General features: G+C 34.7%; 1 protein-coding gene and 1 long non-coding RNA gene across 4 annotated transcripts in view; one reads left to right on the forward strand and one right to left on the reverse strand.

Annotated features, from left to right (window-relative positions):
• Nucleotides 1-24264, reverse strand: part of CDH12 (cadherin 12) — a 399245-nt gene that overhangs the window by 321801 nt on the left and 53180 nt on the right. The gene's annotated exons all lie outside the window — the stretch shown is intronic.
• On the forward strand, nucleotides 16353-22267 carry LOC113966866. Its single transcript, XR_003533985.1, has 3 exons — nucleotides 16353-16587; nucleotides 21262-21324; nucleotides 22172-22267. It is a non-coding gene; the product is annotated as an uncharacterized LOC113966866 (long non-coding RNA).

Genomic DNA, 24264 nt, shown 5'->3' on the forward strand with positions numbered 1-24264 from the left:
CCTGTTGAAAAACTGAATTTGGTGTCATCATCTTTCTCAAGATAAAGTGTTAATGATTCCTCTTATGAACTTCTAGCATATGAAATGAACTTAGACAATCTGTTTTCTCAAGAACTGAAGAAATTATTTCAAATTAAAAGGAATAAAACTTAGACAGCAACCTTAACATATTTCCCACTCTATCTTTTGGTCAGTGACTTTTACATGTTTTCAAGAGTCATAAGAAAGTACAATAGTATTTGTCTAAATACATAGAGCAATCACCAGAGTATTATATATCTCAGTAAGTCAGACTTCACTGCAAAAATTTGCCTGTTAAGGAACTAATGATTTTTTCCAGTAAAAATAAAAATATATCTCCATGCTAAAAATGGAAACTATTTTTTATCTATAAATGTGTATAGGTACATAAATAAATATATATATTTAAAATATAGACATACTACTTGTTTATTACAAGCACATGTACATATATAGTGTGTGTATATATATATATACACTCATATATACAGCTTTAAAGCAGAATAGAATACATACAAGTTAATATATTACTAATACACGCAATAGAAAATCATAGCTAAGTTAGAAAAAAACACACTTAAGCCCATTACCAACACAGACCTGTGTTATTTTGGCAAATTTCTTGCAAAAGCTTAAAACACAGTACGTAATAGCACAATCTGTAGATGTGAAATAATTTTGTAGCACAGCAAAATCCTTTAGCCGCAATAAAACACTCTTTTTCCATCACGTATTTCTTCTTCTCTTCAGTATATTTTGTGTATAAAATGTGAAAAGCACAGTGTGCAGCAATGTAATAAAAATGAACATCATATTAATAATTATGCTGTCTGACCTTACAGTTGTGAGCCAGAGGCATATTACAGAGATTCAACTCACACCCAAGCCCCTCCTGAACAATGAGGAATGTTGAAACTGCCTGTCCTGGTCCCTTCTCCACTGGTAGGTAAATATCAAATACACTTTAATTATGACTTATTGTATCATGAAGTTCACTATTTAACTACTCCAGTCCTGTGTGAATTTTAGTACACAATGTTTAAGTCAGCACACACAGCACTCAGTTGCTGTAAAAAAATTACCAAAGCCCACTAAAATTCAAGACAAAAGTACATTAATATACAGGAAAAGAAGAGTATAAAGGGCTTTTTCTCATACCTGAAATGCATATAATCTGTAGAGAAGTAGCCAACTTATTACAGCTTGCCTATTCCATTTAATATATATATTTTTAATTTATATTTATATATTTATATATATATATTTATATATACTGCAGTGTTTGGCTTCATTAATGATAAATGTCATGAATGTAAACATTAACTCACTAAGCAGCGTGAGTAACTAGTAAAGCACACAGAAATAGCTAAAGGAGTTTTGTTTTGTGAAGCAATGTTTTTATGCAGGAAAATTTCATGCACTGTGGGAATAATTAAATGTCTAAATTACGGTTTTGCTTTATGATGAATACTTGCCATTGTAACCATTCCTTGCTTATCAATTAAAGAGTTTTCTATGTAAATGGCTGATCTTTGTGAATATGTTAACCTCTGAATATCTGGAAAGGAAGACAAGACTGCACTGTTCTCCAGAAAGTAACTATAAAAAGCCATAATACAATGGATATTTCTTATCTATTCCTATTCAAAACTGTTTCTTCTAAAAATGTCTAAAACTATTATATAATCTCTTCTATAAGGATACAAAGCAAAATTGAAATTATTTATCCATACTTCCATTATCTCGTTCTTTTATGCCAAAGTGTTCTGACAGTCTAGATGAAAGAAATGACAGTCTTTAGTCCCCTCACTTAGTGCCCACATGCCTATTATTGACTTTGAGGTGTCTCATGGGAGGAACAAGTTCTAGAAATCTCCAGAAAAAAAGCCTTTTAGATTACTCCTGTCTAAACAGGAAATGTTACATCAAGTGCATTTTCCAATCATAAATGATGGCATACAAGGAAACCATTGAGATTTCACATACACAGAAAAAGTCAGTAATTAATTTATTTTATATGATTTTTTTTCATTCTTCACTGATGTCAGTAAAGAAAGCACAGCATTTTTGACTGATTCCTCCAAAACAGAAAACAAAATGTCTTTTTTTCTCATATTTTTTTTTGCTGGGAAGTAAGCTACTGCAATGCTTCCTATTTGGTCATAGAGCACAGAACAGCTTTTATTCTCATTTCTCCTTGAAGTTAAGAAAAAGGAAGGAATGTCTACATGTCTTGAAGTCAAAATAAGACAAAAACCAGGAAGTTGAAAAAATGGATTTTTGGAGGATTTGAGTGCATGAAAACAAGAAAGCTTTCAAGACAAAGAAACATAAATTAAACTTCTTGGTTCAAGAACTAAAGAATATAGCTACAGTTTGCCATGACCCTTTCACAGTCTCTTGAATTAGAGCTATGAAGCATAAGTAGAAAATGGAAAAATTGCTCAGGTTGCCAGACTAACTGTGGCAATTGACAGGAAGCTGAACATGAGCCAGCAGTGTGCCCAGGTATCCTGTCCCAGTGGCATCCTGGCCTGCCCCAGGAACAGTGTGGCCAGCAGGACCAGGGCAGTGATTCTTCCCCTGTACTCAGTGCTGGTGAGGCCACACCTCAAGTACTGTGTCCAGTTCTGGGCCCCTCAGTTCAGGAAGGATATTGAAGTGCTGGAGCAGGTCCAGAGAAGAGCAACAAGGCTGGTGAAGGGACTCGAGCACAAGTCCTATGAGGAGAGGTTGAGGGAGCTGGGGTTGTTTAACCTGGAGAAGAGGAGGCTCAGGGGAGACCTCATCACTCTCTACAACTACCTGAAAGGAGGTTGTAGCCAGGTGGGGGTTGGTCTCTTCTCCCAGGCAACCAGCAGTAGGACAAGAAGGTATGATCTCAAGCTCTGCCAGGGGAAGTTTAGGTTGGATATTGGGAAGAAATTTTTAACAGAGAGAGTAATCAGGTATTGGAATGGGCTGCCCGGGGAGGTGGCGGATTCACCATCCCTGGAGGTTTTTAAGATGAGACTGGATGTGGCACTTAGTGCCATGGTCTAGTAACCATGGTGGTAGTGGACCAAGGGTTGGACTTGATGATCTCGGAAATCTTTTCCAACCCAGTTGATTCTATGATTCCATGATTCTACAAATAATTAGGAAACATTAGCTCTATCATGTTCCAGAGTTTCATCCTTATTCTGCAACTGTCTGCCTGTAAAACCTACACTCCTAACCCATGCAATCAAGCCTTGAGAAACATTATATCTCGTTGTTCAGGTACTTCCCTCCCTAAGCAATATTTACACTTCCTCTACTTCACACACAGCTAAAACCAGTATTCTTGGATGTATAGATGGTGTGTCTCTAGTGTAGAGATTGACTTTATATATTTGAGCAGGATGTGCATTTCTGGGGTACCAATAGGACATTCAATGATCAAATACTTGACCGCAAATCCATCTGGATGGTCAACTAAAAGAAAATAAACCCCCAGTGTGTTCTGGCACTTACTTAGAGGTCAGTGAATCAGTGAACCTCAAATCAATTAAAATTTCGTGAGCTGTAATGTTCAAACCACCAGCACTTAAACATTCAGGAAAGCGTCTGCATTACAGGAAAGTTATTATTCAGCCACCACTTGTCAAGTCTGACAAATGGCCATCCCTTTTGGCTTACTAAAATGCATTGCCACAGACAATAGCTAATATAACTGGACTGAAAGTGGTAAAGGCTATGCCCTACATGGAAGAAAAAGGTAATATGCATTTCTTTGTATAAAGTAGTAAAGTAAGAAGTAGCAATCATTCACATACTTTATATATGGAGACAAATATACCACTACTTCTTAACTATATAAATAATTATAATTAAGTAAACGAATAGTGTTTTTAGAACTCTGTTATATACTGTTACAACACTTCATTATGACTTCATTCTCACACATCTAGTTTTATGAGATGTGAAAAATGATGTAGCTGCATCTTATTAAATTAAATTAGACACCACATGCAGCTTAAGCAATTGATGTAATTACTCTGTAATTTCTAAAATACGTATAATAGGAATACACAAATGATATAAAGCTCATTTTTATGTAAACAGAGTAATTAATACCGAAATCTCAAACTCTCCTGACTGTCAAAAACAATATGCTTGGAAACTTTAGGATGGGCTGGCACAGTGCCTTCAAAGACTTGAGAAGAAATTGGGTAATCAGTTTTCAGTGTAACAAATATATGCATACTGCATGCAAATGAATTCAATAGGTATTATATAACAAACACTCTAGGATATGAAGCTATGATTCACCATTTGTTTTTTGTCTGGATAATAAAGACTAATTGCGACTGTGCTCATTTGAATTGGAAAAAAGCCATCAATCTCACTATTGGAATGTAAAATGTGGGAGGTGGCTCCTACCACATCTATCTTTGTTTTATTTTGGTGGTCTGTTATTCCGTCACACTCTTACCATGCACAGTTCAAGCTGCACAAAATTTTAAAGTAAAAATGCTGAAGTAAAAAGGGTAGGAGCCTTTCTCAGAGGCAACACCAGAATTAGTTTCACCAGTGTTACACCAACTAAAAACTATGTAATGCAATAGGAAGTCAAAGCCTTAGTGTATATTAGAAGGCAAATGACAACCTTTTAAAGGGGAGTGAGTGTAATAAGGCCAGGAACTATAAAGATGATGGATACAAAAAGAATAATACGCAAACTTCTTCTGCATTTTATATTATGGGGTGCATATCAAATATTGTACGTGTTAATTTGAACAAGCACTGTGTTAGATATTGCAAGTGAAACCCCACTTGTCATTACTTAGTCAACACACTTACCGAGTATTAGTGTGGAGACATGGATATTAACCTGCATGTATACTTTTTCTTTATTGTAAGCTTTCAATATGTCTTTCCCAGGAATCCAGCATATCAAAGTGAACAATTCTCTTTTGTTTCTAGCCATCGAAGCATTTTGAGGGAAAGGACAGCAGTTTAGACTAATTTTGTAATTATTTTCTTCATCTTGGCCTAGAAAATATTCATAGTGCTGATTGATGCTGATATCCTATGACTACATTAGGACCAGCAGCAAATACTCTGGGGCAATTGCTTTTGAAATTCTTTAGCAGTAGTCTAAGGAACATTCACAACAGGATTTATTTGTGTTTGTTCTACAAACAATTCTTGTTTTTTCATGTAAATTTTTCAAGAATTTATGGTTATAGAGAAATTTTTCTTGAGCAAAAATCACAGAAACCTGGAATCAGTTATAGAATAGCCTGATATTCTACATTTCTATATCTTAATTAGTGACAGATAAGCTGTAAAGATGAAATATGAGATTTGAAACTTTCCACAAAAATCTCTTTAAAAAGGAAAAGCTTTATGAAATCTAAAAAAATAGATTTTGTGGTTTATTGCTGTTACAACTGCTCTTTTCAGGGAGAAGTACTTTATAATCACCCCTGCTTTATGATTTGGTAGAAACTAGGTTCCTGAAATCTCATGATTATATTTACTTTAAATATTGCAGTTCAGAAAAATGTCCTTCACAAGCATGTCTCTTATTTACAAGCACTGTGTGTTGCAGTACAAGGTTTGCAAACCAATAGAAAAAAAAATCAACTTTATCATGATTCTGTAAATGTAAAACCTATAACACATGCAAAGTTTAATCAAACAACTTGTAAAAACTCTTATAAAATGTCTCTGGTAGAGCCAAACCCAAGCCAGTCAAGTTACAAGTAGTGTCTTAAATATAATACAAAAGAGAACTTTCAAAATCTCAGTGTTAAAAGTCCAGCTGTAAGGTACAGCATCTCTATTATAAAAATGTTGATCATGGTTGTCTTCTTACTTGATTTACAAATTCAAGTAGATGTTTTCAAGGAAAAGAAAGACAGAAATATCAAACCAATCATCTGCTTATATCTACAATCATTGTATCTACCGACTTTAGCAAGATTCTAGGTAAAATACTGTGACAGTTTTCAAAAAAAGTCCATGCTTTGTCCTAAGTTACATACTACATGAAGCTATTTGAAAGGTGATTTAAGGGTAAAATCTAAAAATTAAACTGAACAACTGCATAGCCCTTTCTATTTACTGATCTCAAAAAAAGGAAATTATGTGTAATTATATCTGTAATTCATGTTAATGAGGAAGTGGCTTGCCCAAAACCCAGGAAAAAGTCAATGGAACAGTATCCCACTCTAATGCCCTACTCAAGAAACATAAAAATAGAGCAAGTTTTGTCCTGATGGACAAGTGATAATTATCTGAATAGGAACAATCAATTTTTACCTGAAACCTCTAGTGCTTTTGTTCTTCTTTATTGATATGCCGTCAGACTTACTGCCAATTAAAATCACTTCTGATTTGCTTCTGGCAGAGGGAAAAAGCGTAGGAAGTGGTCAGAGGGGAAAAAAAAAGGAAGCTAACACCTGAAAGCATCAACATTGAAAAGCCTTTTCTTTCTGGATAGTCCTTGTTAATTCAGTACTACATGACTACCAAATAATGGTATAATACTAAGGAAGAAGTTTGTCAATATTTGCAGGCAACTTGAGAGTTATACTAGATACTTATCTGATCACTCAAGAAAAACCTCTCAGTCTATTTTCTAAAGGTACTTTTTTTCCTATTTTCCACAGGAGACAATGACAGACTATTTGAGACTCCTTGTATTCTCCAGCAAAAAAAAAAAAAAAAGGAAAAAAATTTAGAACGTCTTAATTGAAGCTTATTCTGGCAAAGGTTTTCCATTATTTATTACCCTTCCTCTAAAATAAAAAAGCTACACTGGCAACTGTTTAATGTATATTGGTCAGTATTCAGCAATGTAGAAGCATGGTTGACTGGCTATGAAAGTCTATAGCCAGTGGGCTTAAATTCCCTTGCATGCCATAATAAGACAGAGTATGTACACAGAACACAGTGCCACAGCTGGATTTTAAATAAATGGCAATCCATTAAAGTGCTTTTTTTCCCAAAACACAGCAAACTTCTCTTTTCGTAGATTTCAGACAGCTTAAGGGCAAACAAGGTTACTTGTCAATTTATAGCCAAGTTTATACCTGTGAAGGTTCCATGGGGCTCTAAAACTCAAATGAATGTCCACTTCCTTTATTCTGCACTTGGACTTTTGAGAGCCACATCCTCCAGGTGCATTACTATTGGCTGAGACTCATTAATATGGCAAGACAGAAATTGTAAGTGATGGACTGTGAGATGTTGCACCCACTTTAGGATTCTAACAGGCAGTTTCACTAAAGATCTCTGTACCATTAATTCCATGGTACTCTTAGTAGAAACATATAACAGCAATATAGTACAGACAAACTAATGTTGAGCAGTAAGAGCAATTCCAAACAGAGTAGTAGAGAAGAAAAATCCAACTAAGGCATGAAAAAGTTTAGCGTCAACGCTTACAGGTAGCTTTCCAGCTATTCACTTTCATACAGTACTATTATTCTCTTTTGCCTGTTCCTGCAGATACATTTCAAATGCTTCTTTAAGTATTTTCAAAACAAAGCATGGTTCACATCCTTTTCCTCCTCCAAATATTTGTCAGTACATTTCTCTGTTTCATTAGGTATCTCACTGCTATGAAGTCATCTAGAGAGAACATGATCCATTTGTGAAACTGAGACAGTTAGTCAACTGAACAGTTAGTTTCAAGAAACTGAACACCCATCACAGGATTGCAGATTTTCTTTTCCTTTCTAACCAGTTGAGGTGAGCAGAAGCAGCTGGAACAATACCACTCATTAAGGAATTCATGAGAAGGTAGACAACGTATTAAAATTCTAGCAAAATATTTACTGAGTCCAAATTAGCTGAATGATTCCCACCAACTTCAATGGATTTCAAATGTTGCCTCAAATATACTTTTATTTTATGCAAATTTAGGAATCTTATCAAGACTTATGTATTTACTCGTGTCTTCAGAAGTCTTGTAGATTTAAGTTTTGGAAGAGAATATTCACTTGAGGATTTAAGAGCTAAATATCATTCTACCAATTAGGGAATTTAGAGTAGGAATGTTATTAATATTGTTTAAGGACAGAATATATGCATTGAAAGACAAAGGCAGACGTAGCAAAAGGACCTTTTTACTTCCTAGTCATAAATACATAAATATGATCTCCATAGTTATAATTTAATCTTTTCCACAGAAAAATATAGGTTGGAAGAAAAGCCATCTGTTCAAACTTCTGTTAAGACACAACTAATTTTGAAGAGAAATGATGTTGTTCAAGCTCTTGTAAGTTCTACTAGTTTTCTTGATAAACAACCCTGTAACACAACATGCATTAAAATATCTCTTCTTCCTCTCAGACAAAATTCTTTAATAATGCAGTACATGGTCTTGGTGCTTTCCTTGTGTGAGCTACAAAAGCTTTTTTTGTAAAAACAAATCCAAAGAAGACCATGGCAACAATCAATTGCTATGTGAGAGTAATGTAGGTGAGAAGGAATAACAAGTGAAAGTAAGTAACGTTTTAATGATGCAAATTTTAAAAGGTGGAAATAAAGAACAATAACAACAACAAACCAAAAATAACCCCAACCAAACCAAATAAACAAAAAACCACAAAAACCCCAAACCCAATACCAACCAAACAAAAAACCTAAACTGAACAGCTGCTTTTGATTTTTTTGACTTTCCATTTGTTTTGTTCCTCATCTTCTTTCCTGCCTAATGACTTTTTTGCAATATATAAATAAATAAAATCTGTGGATATTTCTATAATGTTTCTAATCTTATTAACAGGACATCTTCCACTGTTTAAGAAAAGCCAGAACACAAATAATATTAATCACATGTTGAGTTAATTCCTTAGTCTTCTCACAGCCACTTTTTCCTAAGACAGTACAGGCAGTATGTGATCTATGGATGTACTGAGTCATTATCTACTCATAATTTTCCTCTTGGTCGGAACAACTCAGCTGAGAGGGTTACCAATGACTCTGTATCATACAGAAGTTGCAGAAGGGGTGCCATGGATCAGAAAGCCCTTTCCACACAACTGATCATTTTCAAAACTCCCTTTGAAGCAGGATGAGTTTATTGTCATAGTAAGAGAGGTTAAAATTTGTCAATTTCAAATTTGGCAGTAGAGTTTACAGGCCAAAGACTCTATCTTGTGCTACTTCTGGGTCTCATAGTATTTGGTCTCCATCCTGTGCCCGAAAACTGCACTTCCCTCAGTTCAGACCTCTGTTCCTGCACAATCCATGTGCAAGAAAAGTGTTACTCAGAGGAAAGAATTTTATCCGCTGAAAAGGTGTTCTTATATCACAGAATCAGAATATTTTGGTTTGGAAGAGACCTTTAAAGGTCACCTAGTCCAACTCCCCTTGTAATGAGCAGGGACATCTTCAACTGGATCATGTTACTTAGAGCCCTGTCCAACCTGGTCTGGAATACATCCAGGGATGGAGCATTCACATCTTCTCTGGGCAACCTGTTCCAGGGTTTCACTACCTTCACTGTAAAAAAATTATTCCTTACATCTGGTCTAAATCAGCCCTCCTTCAGTTTAGAACTGTAACCCCTTGTCCTATCACAACAGCCCCTGCTAAAAAGTTTGTCCCCGTTTTTTTTGTAAGCCATCTTTAGGTACCAAAAGGCTGCTGTAAGGTCTCCCTGGAGCTTTCTCTTCTCCAGGCTGAGCAGATCCAACTCTCTCAGCATTTCCTCGTAGGAGTGGTGTTCCATCCCTTTGATCTTTCTCATGGCCTTCCTCTGGATCATCTGCAACAGGTCCATGTCTTTCCTGTGCCAAGTGCGCCCTAACAGATACTTCTACCCTTGCTGAGGAAAACTAATCACATTCCTGTTCAACTGACTATCATGCAGCACACGTTTAAAGAGACTGCTCAAGAACACAGACAAATGGCCACAGGATAAAATTACTGCATTAAAAAAATTGAACTTTTATCTTCTTGTTTAAAATCTGCTCGTGATTCACACAGCTGTAGTAACCATACCACTCACAACCAGCAAAATGAATCTCATGTATCAAGGTAATGGCCAAACCCTTAGGTTGATATATAATATGCTACAGTGTCTTGAGAAATGAGTAACGTGTCATTGTGCAAAATATATATATGTAGCAGGCAGAAGCTTGCATGCATAAAATACAAGAAACTTAGTTTTAAAGCTGCATATGTGGGAAATTTTCTCCAGAAAAGAAAACACTGACAAATGTACGTTAATACACTGACAAATGTATGTTAATAACTAGTTACTGCTTCCTTTAAAATTAAAAATAAACAAACAAAAAACAATCAACAGACTTTTCTACTATTTTTTCTACAAATTAATATTTTAATTTGTTTATGAAACATTCCTATACCAAAGTCATCATACTACTAAAGAAATTAAAAATTTCTCTAAATGAGGATTTATATGTTAATATTATCTATATGAGAATGTTCTTTGTCTGGAGGTTCTCAGTATTATCATAAACACTTTCTCTTCAGTTTCTGCTGTTCTCTGTTCTCATATATGTTCAGCTACAGAACCAACCAGCTATTTACTGTGGTAACTGTTTTCTCCATTTTGAGTGTACTCACATAAAAACAGGACAGGCAGCATGATCCACAACTGAATATGAGGGAGAACAGGAGATAACTGGCAATATTAAAAAGAAAACCTAAACATGTGAAAATATGTTTCATATTTCCTGTGTCAGGAAGCATGAAACCCTGGCAGCTGGTCACTGGAGGTATCAAGCAGAAGGGTATGGCCAAGTTCAGGGGCTCAAGGTTAGTGTCCATATTTTCAAATGTAATTTTCTTTTCTTTTTTTTTTCCTTAAAAGCTGTATTCATGCTACATTATAAATGTATATCAATAAAAAAGAAGCACAATATAAACATATAACTTTGTATCTTAAAGAATATACTCAGATATCATACATATTCCTTGGAGTCTCTTCTGGTCATTATAATATTGTTCCTTTATGAAGAAAATTGAAAAGCTTGTTTTACAGGAGATCTGAAAGAAAAGGAATCTCTGAGGCTGTTTGTATAAATTGGTATCTGACACCAGATATTTGACCAAGCAAGTACACAAAAGGAGAGATGATGTTGAATGCAGACACTTTTTAAGGGAGAAATCTGACTACTTTGTCCATTGGAAAGCCTTTATATAGCTCGATAAGCAATCAGGGAGAAACTTTATTGTGCTTGAATCAATAGACACTAATGCAGTGCATTTCTGCCTTCTATACAATCATCTCAGCTGGAGTAACTTCAATTCAGGACTTCTTTCTTCTTTTCCTTTCGTTTCTGGTTTAGACTAATTTCTTCTCTCTTCTTGTTTGAATGTTTACATTCAATTAAGGATTTTCTCCTGTATTTATCAGCAGTGTTTGATCTAAATTACAAGAATAACCAACATATAATCCTGGGTCATTCAGAATGTCTCATTAGCTTGTTGATTATTTGAGAGAAGGTTTCATTACCATGCAAATAGGTTCTTTACTCAGACAGACTAATGTTTAGTGTTTTATGAATTATGTCATGCAACAATTAAACTCATCAAAAGGTACACACCAAATGAAATTCATATTATACAGACTAGTTATTATTGCCACAAAGGATAAGGGGATAAAAAATGTTTGTTATAATTTCTAAACTGTCACTGACTTTAGTATAACATAGCTTAAAAGCTTAAATTCAGGTCACACAACAAAAAGACAGCACCGAAATACTCATTTGGAATCACTTCTTTGCATGCATTTCTTTCTATTTTAACAGTAAGACACAAGGCATTCACTACTGATGTTTCTAGAAGATTGCACCACAATTCATTTTGGCCCTTGAGGAATAAAGGTCAGGCTTAAGCTAGAAAAACAGTGAAATGAATCGTCAATCCACTGAGAATGTACCAGAGCAGAGGAAATATCAGCTGACAAGTTGACACTGTCAACTCCTAGACTGGTATGATATTTACACAACCTACTTTATGCAGACTTTAATTCGGCTTTTCATTTATGTGCCCTGAAATGCTGTGTTAACTCCTGTATTATCCTTGAGCATTTAGGGACTGAGCCATTTAATTTATGTGCTTAGATAATAGCTCTTCATCTTCCCTTTCTAATTTGAAGGTATAGAAAACTCTGACAGGATAGTAAGACAGAAGGAAAATAAAAGGGAAACCTTTCCCGCTGCACCATAATTCTGCCCCCAGCCTTATCACCAGCTTCATTTCAGAAACTCAGTGGTTTTCCTGGGCTGCAGCTATCTATGCACAGTCTATCTGTGTCCCTAAGAAAATTTTTTTGTCACTCGGGGAACCTGGTTCTATTTTCACTGCCTGTTTTTAGCAGCCTTACTGTGCCTCCTGTGCTGCATGCTCACCGCTTGGCTTGGCTCTTACCCCAAGGCTCTCCATAGTTGCTGCCTGCAGCCCAAGACAGCTTGAGTCTTCCTATATTCGAGCATGCTCTCTAGGCTACTTCCATCTCTCCATTGCTCAGGAGCATTTATCCAGCCTTGTCATTCTCTTTTTTATGAATATCACACAGAAATATACAGTACCATATAATAGTATATAAATTATTCTGTTCACAGGAAAAGAAAAAAAGGGGTGAAGCCTTTTTTAAAATGCAATAAGCTACAGAGGTTCACAGTTTGAATGTGAACAAGGTAAGAAAAGTATCAATTTTCTTCTGGTAGATGCATGTGGATATATGACCATTTCCAGTTGACATAGAGCTGTGGATTTAAAGGCGCTGGCTTACTTTAAACAGTCAATGCTGATATCCTATATTGAGTAAGATGAACAGTGAGCCAAGCAGTTTAGTCAGTCATTCAGTTCTGCACTTATTTGATTAGACAAAGGATGCAGAGTGATCTCCCAGACACACAACATTAACCTTCAATCAATAACCACTTTAATGGTAGATGGACTTCTTTCTTCAGGCCTCTTCCAGTTGCATTACTGTGGAATTGCTATTTGGATAATGATTAATATGCTCAATACATCAAAGATTAATTCCTGTTTACGCTGGAAAATGCTGCATTACATATTTCCATACGACAGTCTCTGTCCTCTAGTCATGGACCTTGACAATGACAGGATTTTGATTACTTTCAGAATAGTCTCCATGATGAACGGGGATTTTATACTTGTAGTAATCAGTAAGGCAGAAAATGTTTATAATGCTGTAATTTGAAGGAACCTACATATTCTCTGAAGTCTGAATTGCCAGAAGCAGCATTAGGGGCTGAGCATATGGATAAAAGAAATCCAGATGTTAAGCCTTTTCCCCGCATATTTTTTCTTCTGTTCCTAATGCAACCAGGATTAAGAAGGTAATTTATAGAAGGTTATGGTTCGGGCAGAAAAATAACTTTTTTCTTAGTTCATTTTTGTTGAAATACAGTGGAAACACACAGTCAGATAGTAAATAAATGTTCAGTTCTTAGAAATACACCAGGTTTAGAAAAACCAATTAAGAGATGGGTGCATTTCAGTGACATTATAAAATAAATAATATATAATTATGTTACCCAGTTTAAGATATCATAGGGACTAGTGGAACTCCTTACCACTAAGACTTTGTAGGGTTAGGATCTCCCTGACATTCCCTCTAAAACCTCATTATGCCAATCACTAGGAAAAAAACCCCAAACAAACAAAACAAAACACCAAAAACCCCAACTAAACAAACAAATAAAAAACCAAACCAAGCCAACCAACCAACCAACCAAACGCAAAAACCAAACGAAACCAGTATTAGAAACAGGTTTTATATTTAACTAAAATGTTGCTAGGGTATTTAAAAGACCATTACATTTTCCCATTGATATATAAATATTTCAAAAACTTTTTTAATATATCAACATTTTAAAAATTCTTTTAAACTCATTTGAAAATCACTTTTCTTTTTTCAAGAAAATCTTTGTTAAAAATATATAACTAAAAAAAATTTTAAACTCATGTACTAAATATCTGTCTGTCTAAGGCATCAATGGCTATATTTTTAATTGCCAAATTGACCCAACGGGATGATGAGTCCTCATGTCAGTGACCTTATTCCTTCTAGCCCAGCCCTGTCTCACAGATGAAAAAAGATGGTTTGGTTCTGAAAATCAACAGACTAAAATAACTTTGAGCTGAGAAAAACATAAAAAAAATTAAAAAAATAAGTCCAACAGTCAAGAACCACACTTCAAAGGAATCTTGCTTCCTTTCCTCACTAAACCCAGAGGTTCCAACTCCTATGAGAGCATCTTGATCCATGTGCTCCACTCATTGAGACAAAAAGAATGGAGAGGCCAGATGTAGAGAGGGAATATGGGAATACGCCTGTACTGCATACAGAGCATGCAAAGCCATATTTGCAGGCCACACAAAGATGATTTCTACTCAGTGCTTGAGTTCACTCAGACAGGCTAACTATAGCACGAATCATTAAAACTCTTTAATGTCCATTCTGAAAGAGTTACACTAAGATACCAGCTAGAAACCAGGTTAGATGCTGACACACCACTTCTATGTCAGTGCTTTTCTGAGCCGTTAGAAATTTTCCTCATGGTACAAAATTTCCAGGAGATGGACAATGTTCTCAGCAGTACCGTCTCAGCTCAAGATGCAGATTTCAACTGCAGCAAAGTTATACATAGGATGCCATAAATATCACTGTCTATTATAGTTTAAAAGCTGTTCATCCTTGCTGAAGTTAAGAAAAATTTGCTTTTGACATCACTTCTGCCAAGATTTATTCCTGAACAATTTACATAAACTCAGCCCTATGAAGTCCACTGTAAAATAAGTTTTTTCTACCCTCTAGTCTAATATAGGAATACAAACTAAAATTAAACCTGTCTTTTATTTTCCACTACCTGGACATCAAATACACACCACCAAATTCGGAACTTGGATGAATTTTCTTATCATGAACTCTTCCACCTAGGTGGAGAAAATAAAGAATTATCTCTTCTCTCTGTTTTTAAACACTGTTGGATAACAACAGGAAACCATCATTTTTTTGTAAGGAAATTCAGGAAATAGGCTGAAGTGGGCAGAAAACTGCAGAATATTCATTAAGAATATTCTTGCTCATTATTAACTCCAGACTGGATTTAAATTTGCACTTCTTCATGTTTGTTGACTCAGAAAGAGTTTTGCTTCCTTAAAGCTCAATTGAAATTTCATAGAAAGGCAATAAAATTATTACTTTTGGTTTGTATTTGTCAGATAATAAATAACCAGGCTCATTTTTTTCATCTTTCTATATCACAGACACAACTTCAGTAGATCAAATCCTGGCAGTCTCAGCAAACAGTAGTAGATGGTTTATATGGATATTTGCATGGTTTAATTCCTCATTATCTTTGTCATACATTATTCTAAGTGGAAAAGAGTCAAAGGAAACAAGTGAGCTAGAGCAGAATCAATGTGTGCAACAGTTCAGATAAGAAGCGTGACAAAGGTCAAAAGAGGAGAGGGAAAAAAATGGTACATTGGCAACAAATCAGTTTTCTATTTTGCCACAACGAACAAGGAAATGTGAAGATTGGATCTTACAGCATTATTCAATGCAGGAGTGGGAAAAAATTATGTATATTTCTACCTCTTTACACGTACCAGAATTGGATATTGAAAACCCTGCCTGGTTTTGTAGATGTAGCATTTCAATGTATTTATTGACATGTATCATACTTACCAGAAGTTCTTTATATATGCCTTGCCTCTAATGAAATGAGTCTTATTTGCATAATTACATTAAAAATTACTTCTTTATGTAAAGAAGTGGAGCAAAATGGTTAGTCTGACCTGAATAACAAGCCTGCAGTCTGAAAATATTTGATGACCACTAATATATAAGTATTCCCAGTCTTTAATGTGCTAAATTATAGATTGAGGATACTTTGTTAGGAAATTACTGTTATATTTTCCATTGAACCTTTTGCCTTAATTGCACAATTGCGTGTCTCACAAGAATTATACAGGAATGAAAAGCTACATTTGTTAATACATATGTGGTGAGAGGCCAAAATTTGTCAAACTAAGACTGACAATTGTGCATTATTTGAAAATTTCCCAGTCATTATTACTTATGAATAAAAATCTGACTTATTGAAAACCAGCTATTTCTGAATACCTGTCTATTCCCAGTACATAAAAACTCTGAGTTCACACGTATTTTTCAAGCAATAGTCCTTTCAAACAGAAGATAGCAAATTGCAATTTGTTTTTAAACCTGCGTTCATCATTGGAACTTGTAACATCACAGTGCATTTTGATCCTTTCTGTGATCCATACCTCCAAGATGGAAGGTTCACTGCTAACATCAAGGCATGAGAGTCCAGTAAGACTATCACACTATCAAAGAGCTAGTGATGCTGGTTGTAAAGGAATCAAACTGCAGTGCAGTATTCTTCCCCTCTCCTTACCTTTCAGGCAGTACCTTAATGAAATGAAGAAAACTGACAGAGACAGATGAGAACTCAGTGTGACAACTGTTTTTAGAGGAATGCTGAGCCGAAACAATTTGATGCAAGCAATATTATGATCAATAACACCTCCTAGGCTTGCTCATTCCATTATCTACAGGTCTGTGTGACTCTACCTTTTTTTTTTCTTCCTTCTTATTTTTATTTTTGCAATTAAAAATGTTGCAGACTAGTGATAGTGAACAATTTCTACAGGATTCATTTTGGAAAAAGCAGTCAGTACCACCCTGGTGCACCTTTTGGGCACGCTTTGTAAGCTTTACTGGTAAAACAAGACATTTAAGGTGTTCTCATATGCAACACACATTGGCTAGTCCAGTTCAATTAAGGCTACTAGGAGAACAAAAAAAATAATGGAATTTCCTGGATGCTTCAGGGAAAAAATAGGTACAGCAAAATTATTTATTAAAAATAAGTTTTGTGTAGTACTCTCAAACTAAGCAAAGTCACTGGATCAAACTGTAGCTGAGGTAAACTAAATTAATTATATCATCATCTAGCAAAGCAGAAGCTGTCATGCAATGTCACATTGCAAAATACAAACTGTTATCTACTTGGCTATGATCCCCACAGAATACATTTCTTTACACTTCACCGTTTTAGCAGAGCACCTTTCTATAAAATGTCAACTTAAACATAGTTTTGCTAAATATATTTTCGGTACATCAGCAGTTTTAGTAAAGTCAAAAAAATTAATGAAAACAATATAATTCTGTCAAGTCTAGGGGAATGCATTCTATTTTTAGATGGAGTCAACCATTTACCATATGCAGTATGTAATTTTAAATTTCGTATTCACTGAAATAGAAAAAACATAAAATATTTCAATGAAAATTTTCCTACTTAAGGAAATGGTCAATATTTACATTTTCTTAAAAATCTTCCTCTATTTCCATTGAAAGAACATCTTGTTGAGAGTGACATGCATTTGACAGATATTTCAATGTTGCACAGAGTTGACCAAAACCACCTTATGTTATAGAAAGAGATCAACATAAAGACTTTGTACTTAATTCCTCCTTTATCTTTCTTTGAAGGAGTTGGAAATTCTTTTTTTATGTAATCAGCTCTGGGTGATTAGACACTGGTAAATAATAGAGTTTTCTGATCTGCTGTCAATGCATTCAGTTTTACACTTGTTTGCCTCAGTAAGTAAATAAGAGAATTTCTATATTCTTTCTCACTATGTAGCCCAGTTATTGGATCATGTAGTCAAAAACAGTACTGAGATTACTTAATTTTATAATCTATTATGGGTTAGATAGGTAATGGAATGTTGTCATAGAGATCAATAATTAACGTGATTATGTTTGACCTGTGTATACCAACTGATAAAGGTGTAGCAATGCAAAACAGTCTTACAGTTCTAATTCTGGAGGGCAAGCAGTAAAATGCATATATCTAGAAATGGTATAAACTGATTCGAGATTATTTTTTTCTGGTTTCACAAGTCTTTGTAAGGACAAAAGAAATCATTACTTTTTTTATCTTAGCACTGCATTTTAAATGACAACCAGCAATCAGTGAAAGTGCTGAGACTGAGTCCGTGCCAGGCTAGCAACTTGCATTTTAATGCAGTCTATAAGACCGTTGGAACAGAGACATTGTCATAGCTCTAGTCTGAAAATAACATTCACATCAGCTGACCTATACATATGGATCAATAATAATCTATCCAAGTTTCTGTGCTGATCTTCATCAACAATTTTTTTATTTTAAAATAAAGAAATTTGATTGCTTGTCTCAATTCCTTGATGGGAAAAAACATATGCACTTAATTTATTATAATTATTAAAGAATAATTCATATGAATAACAGGGTAATTCTGATAAAGGCAACAGCAGCCTATCTATGACATCTCTGTCTCTTAGATTTCCTGCTTGGAGAATATGTAGATTGCTGATGTCTCCATTTTTGTAATGGACAGGAAAATATAAACCAATTTTTCTTCTTTTTAGCTTCCCTGAAGTATCTAGAGTCATTTGTGTTAAATATCAAAACAAAAATAATATCACTGGCAGTGTTTACCACCTCTGCACTATTTCAACCTATATAAAATTGATATGTTTTCAATGATAGATCTCAAAATGTATTTTCAAAGGGGAATAATTCATTTGAAATATTTCAATGTGGTCCTGCAGAGGGAATGAAAATCAATATTCTGCACATATTTATACTTATTTACATGAGCTCTCCGGAAAAAAATTTTTATAATTGCAGATGACACAAAGTCACTGCATATTAATTCTAAGTGGACGCCATTTTACAAAAAAACTAAGACTGTTTGGTACACTAGGAACACTTCAGACACATATATGTTTATATCACTTGCCATAACCCTTATATTAAGAATACATGTCAAACTAGTGGAGAAAAAGTTTGAGTGCTCTAAACTGTCTAGGAAGCATTTAAGAGATGAAAACCAGATTATTCTTATGGCATATGGCATAATGAAGCAATTGAAAAACCAACTTGTCTCAGGTGTACCTGAGTAAAGGGAATATCTGCTAAAATTTCAGGGGAAATATGATGTGTATAAAGCTATTTGCAAGATCACTTATACATCAGTATGGCAAGTTATGCAGCTGCGACTTATAAGTTGTTGAAGCATTAAAAATAGCCCAAGAAAGGCCCATGGGGATGATTTAAGGTATCGGAAACTTGATATATAGTGAAATACTAAGAAAACTCATCCTAATTTCTCTAATGAGAAAGTCAGAGATATTTTAATCTACAGGTGCTTGGTTTGGCACAAGTATTAATAACAGAAAAAGTTCCTTTAAACTAGGTGATAAGTTAATAAGGATAAATAAGTACAAGCTGAAAATGGGAAAACTGGACCTAAAGATGATGTCATCCTTATTTTGACATAGGTAATTTCAGCCCCTTTTGACATCAGCATCAGTGGGCTGTGATCTTCATTTGATTAATTTCTTCCAAAACATCTGAAAAGTGTTAACAAGTTTATCTTTGCTTCTTTCTTATTAATTAATAGTCAGTTAAAAAAATTATCTTTACTTACATGATTATGCATCAGATACTATACTGGATTATTTCTGTCACAGAATGCCGTTTCAATTTCAATAGTTAATATTTTTTTTAATCTAAAATACTTTGGATTGCTTCATTACATTGTAATTTCTGTGATTACACATCTCTCTTATTTTTTCTTTAATTGACTAATATCACATTTATCACCTAGGCTATAAAGAGCAGCATGTCCCACAGAAAATGCCAGGCCCTTCAAGAAATAGCCCCAAATATCATACCTCTAATTTTTCTCTCAGTATGAACTTTTTGCAGCTCAGAGTTGTTTGGAAGATGATGTGGTTTAATTCATCATTAGCAAAAATACCACTCTGAAGCCAGCAAATTATCAATAAAGGTGACAGAAGATGGTGTGGTATGGGACATAAGGTAGTCTGGAAAAGGCAAAATGCTATTTACATACAAAAATACAAATTTTAGGAAGGGTCTGGTGTCAAAGCAATGAGAAAAATGGTTTAGTACAGTTTCCCCTTTTCTTCCCAAAACAGTTAGCTCACAATCAAAACTGACAGATTCTGAGAGTGGGGTCTTTCTGCAATGGATGGGTTGGAGAGCACAGCAGCCGACATCTTATCACAGTCATTCAGGTTCTCATTGACTACAAACAGCTATCTGGAGAGTTTCCAGCTCTTAATTCCCAACAGGATAGAAAGCTGAGTGAGTAAATGGTAAAGATATAAACACATACTTCTCCTGGGAGTAATCATGAAGTCTGATCCTAATGGATCATTTATGAAATGCTTGATATTAAATACTCTCCAGTGGTGTCTGTCAGGCATGTAACACATGCCAAACGAAACACTGATTTCTGATCAGAAAGGATTTGAAATTTTAAATGTCTTATCATTTTGTGAAACTCCATAGGTGGGCAACAACCACAGATATACTCCCACCAAAACACACAATTGTATAGAATATGAAACAACGTCTTTAAATGTAACTACTTTTTGTTCAAAAAGGTGATGGCCATTTTTTACTTTCTTCTCTGATGACCAGGATTGGCTTCTGATGCGATCTGTTGAATTAATTGATGTCTTACCCCACAGTGATGACAGTAGGAAGGGCTTTACTAGTGTGTTCGCAGTATGAACAACACTAGCATAAATACTGGTTTGCTGTTCCACAGCAAATTTTGAAAGATCAGTAATTTTCCTTGCAAGATTTGTAAAAGCCTGGAATGACTCTTTGTCTGACCAACATAAACCCTGAAGAAAGAATGCAATGTTTTGAGTTAGAAATAAAGTACTCCACATAGATATCCCTTCCTAAGTAATTTCCCCTGAAATATTAAAAAAAGAAAAAACAAAACAGAAAGCAAAACAAAACAAAAAACCCCAAACCAAACCAAAAAACAAACAAATAAAAACTCAAAACAATTCTTTGTTTGAAAGGGAAAAGAGTTATCTACAGGACAGAAGACCATGCAGTGCTGTAATGTAGCTCTATTGTGTAAATACTATTTTTCTTCATATTAACTTTGAATAAGATTATTTATCTGCTGAACATAACTATTTTAAAGATCTGTATGAAAAAATAATGGAATAATGTTTGAGCAGAAAGTCCTTAATCTCTCTCCATTTGTATCACTGTGATATTTACTTATGCTACTCCATCTCCAGAATTGACAGTAAATTTCAGAAATGGGTATAGTACTCGAAGGCAGAGAAAAATGGAAGAACAATGCTAGGTTTACTTTTCTTAGCCCTCTTTTTGCTGTTTCCTCTAGGAAAAACAAAATTATCCTTTTTTTATGGTGTAGTCTAAATCCATTTCTCAGACCATTTCCAATGTAAGTACTGTCACATCCACACTTCTAGAACTCAGAAATAAAAATTTTGCAGATCATGAGTTCTGCTTTGAAATCATGATGTTAAAAACCTTTTCTTCTTTCTTTTTTTGTTTGTTTGTTTGTTTTAACTTAAATATAATGCTAAAGAACACAGACGTGACTAACTCATTGCTATTTCCTAATCTGGCAAATAAGAGATTATGCATTTGTGAGGGACTTTTTCCATATTCTTTTGTTCACATGTGCCTAAAACCAACAAAAATGGTTCTCCTAAATTATTTTGCTGATGTTATTTTATTTACTATTTAAGCTTTACTTGAAATCTCCATCTTTTGCAATATTTTAGTCAGAAAAAAATTGTGTAAGTCCTTCCTTAAAAGTTGTATCATGTTCCTTAATGCAACACATTTTAAAGCTTGAAAACTGTGCAGAAGTGTACCCTAACAAGATATTTCACAGTAATTATCTCTTTTGATTAGTATTGTTTCTTTTTATGGTTGCTATAACTTCTTTCCATTTTACAATACGTGATGCCAGTACACAGCTCTCAACTGCTTTCCTGATTAAGTTTGGATTCTGAAAATCCTTTGTCTCATAGTGAATAGGTTCACCAGTGTAATTTATCACATAATAGCACTTCAAAATCCTCCTTATAGGACAACTTAGCCCTCATTCATTTACTAGTTCAGGAGATGTTTTGGGAATTATTTAAAGGTTAGTTCATATATGATGATTTACTGGTAGTTTAGCTTTGTTAATTTTATTTTTAATTTTCATTAATAACTAGTAACATCTATGTTGAGCTCTTTTATTACATGTCAGAGATTTAAAAGTGTCTATTGTGCAGATTTCTTGAAAAACTGCTGGGAAGGCTTCAGGAAAGACAGGAAGAGATGTGTGAAGAAAAAAGCACCGGAGGTACAACTAGAAATGAGACAAGTTTACCTTTAAGCAACTTGGAAATAAAACTATATATGTACAGAAAGATCAGCCTTTCACATCAGTGTGAAATCTGACACTCTGTTGAGGGTAGTGTCTTTAAAAAGATGAATTAGACAGGTCTCAGACTGTAGTTTTTAGGTGATTTGCCATGGCATATGCAGAACAAGATTAAATATTTCCTAATTTCTGTCATAGGTCACAAAAAAAACCAAACAAAAAAAACCAACCAACTAAGAAAAAAAACAAACCCAAAATCCAAGTCAACCTGCTACAGCTCTGTAAGTAGTCTTTCCTTTTCCATGACAGATATTGTAAAAGCTGCCACGGAACCACTATTAAACTGCAAAGGGGAAAACAGGTTTTTCCTATGGAAAAAACCTCACGTTACACAGCATGTAGAATAGCTGAAAGCCTGGTAGATGAGTTATACAGAATATGGTGCCTGAAGAATTTATCTTTAAAAAAAGACAGCCTGAATACATAAACCAATGATTGAGCACCAAAATTTTCATTTGGTCTCAGTCTCCTCTGAATTTTAAACAGAAAATAAACCAACAACTCACTAACTGAGAACACAGCTAGAAATGAATTATGAGGTGATAGCACAGATCACGAAAAATAACCATTTGCTATATTTTGCAGAAGCAAAAGAAGAAACCACTGATAGTAGAAATTAATAAAATAGATAAAAGGAACAGATGTGATGCATTGGTGAGAGCTGGAAAAAGTTCAATCACATTTCTTTTTTATAAAGAAACAAGCATTAATTTGTCTTTTGCATTTAAAAGGCTGTAGCACATGAGTTTTTGCCACACTTATAACAGCTAAATAAGAATGTCAACCATTTGAATATGAATCATCATTTTTTCTAGGAACAAAGTGATTGGGTTTTTTGAAACCTCTAATGACATATTTGTCACACACTGATTTGGCTGAGACTCTAGCTTATCAGTAATTGTATTGTGAAAGCACTAAATTTGAACTGTAACTACTAAACAACACTCCCAAATAATTCTCCAGACTAAGTGTTTAATTTCTGTGCTATGGCACTATTTCTGAGCTAAACATCTCAATGTGAGATGAATTGTTGCTTTGATGACTGTTGTCTTTTAATTAATTCGCTGTTGCCATCATCACCTCCTCCCTGTACCTCTGCCACGTTTCTACCACATGGTGTCTCCCCACTTTCCTCCTGGGTTTGACGAGTGAAACTGCCTTTTCCTACCAGTTTGAGAATGGTGTTTTCTATCAATTTGCTGTCTTTTATGCTATCATTAACGTTGGTGTGTCTTGCTAGAAAGACTTACCTGACTGAAACCCGTCAATGGTCTATCTTCAGTGATAGTCTCACCATGAGCTAACTGTCCTGCTCGTAAACAAACCAACTTACACAGAAAACACTGAATTTCATTTTCATTTTTGTCCTTATTTGTTTGCTGGACATACAATAGCTTTTATAATTGAGTTGGCTTAGTGGATACAGTGTATATTCAGGTAGTGTTTGTTGAGTTCTTTCTTCAAAGACTTCAAATTTCCTGATTTGTTTACACAGCTTGGGCTACATAAGTAGTCAGATTATGCACACAGCATTATTTCTGACCCTTCATTTCCCTTTAATCCTAAAATCCGATTTGTTTTATGAGTGCCCTGATAGATGGTGGAGGAAAAAAGAAAACATTTCAGAAGGAAAAAGAGGTACCTGGACAATTTAAAAAGGGATTTTATTTTTTCTTCTCTTGTGCATGTAAAAACCCCACAGCTTTAAAGATAATCTAGCATTTAGGGACAGAAATCATGTTTCAGAAAAGAGACACAACAAAGAGAGAGATAATTAATCAGCTGTTTAACATGCTTTGTATTGATCTTTGTCTTACTTCTACATAGAGGAGAATGTTTCAGGCCAAAGTATGAGTGGTCAGATATTTTTACCTCTTTTCAGCAGCTGCAGAGCGCAAGACAATTTTTCTCTCTCATCTTTTCTTTATGCATAAAACTCTA

This window comes from Neopelma chrysocephalum, unplaced genomic scaffold, assembly GCF_003984885.1.
Source record: "Neopelma chrysocephalum unplaced genomic scaffold, ASM398488v2 Primary Assembly neopelma1_22b, whole genome shotgun sequence".
Classification (NCBI taxonomy): domain Eukaryota; kingdom Metazoa; phylum Chordata; class Aves; order Passeriformes; family Pipridae; genus Neopelma; species Neopelma chrysocephalum.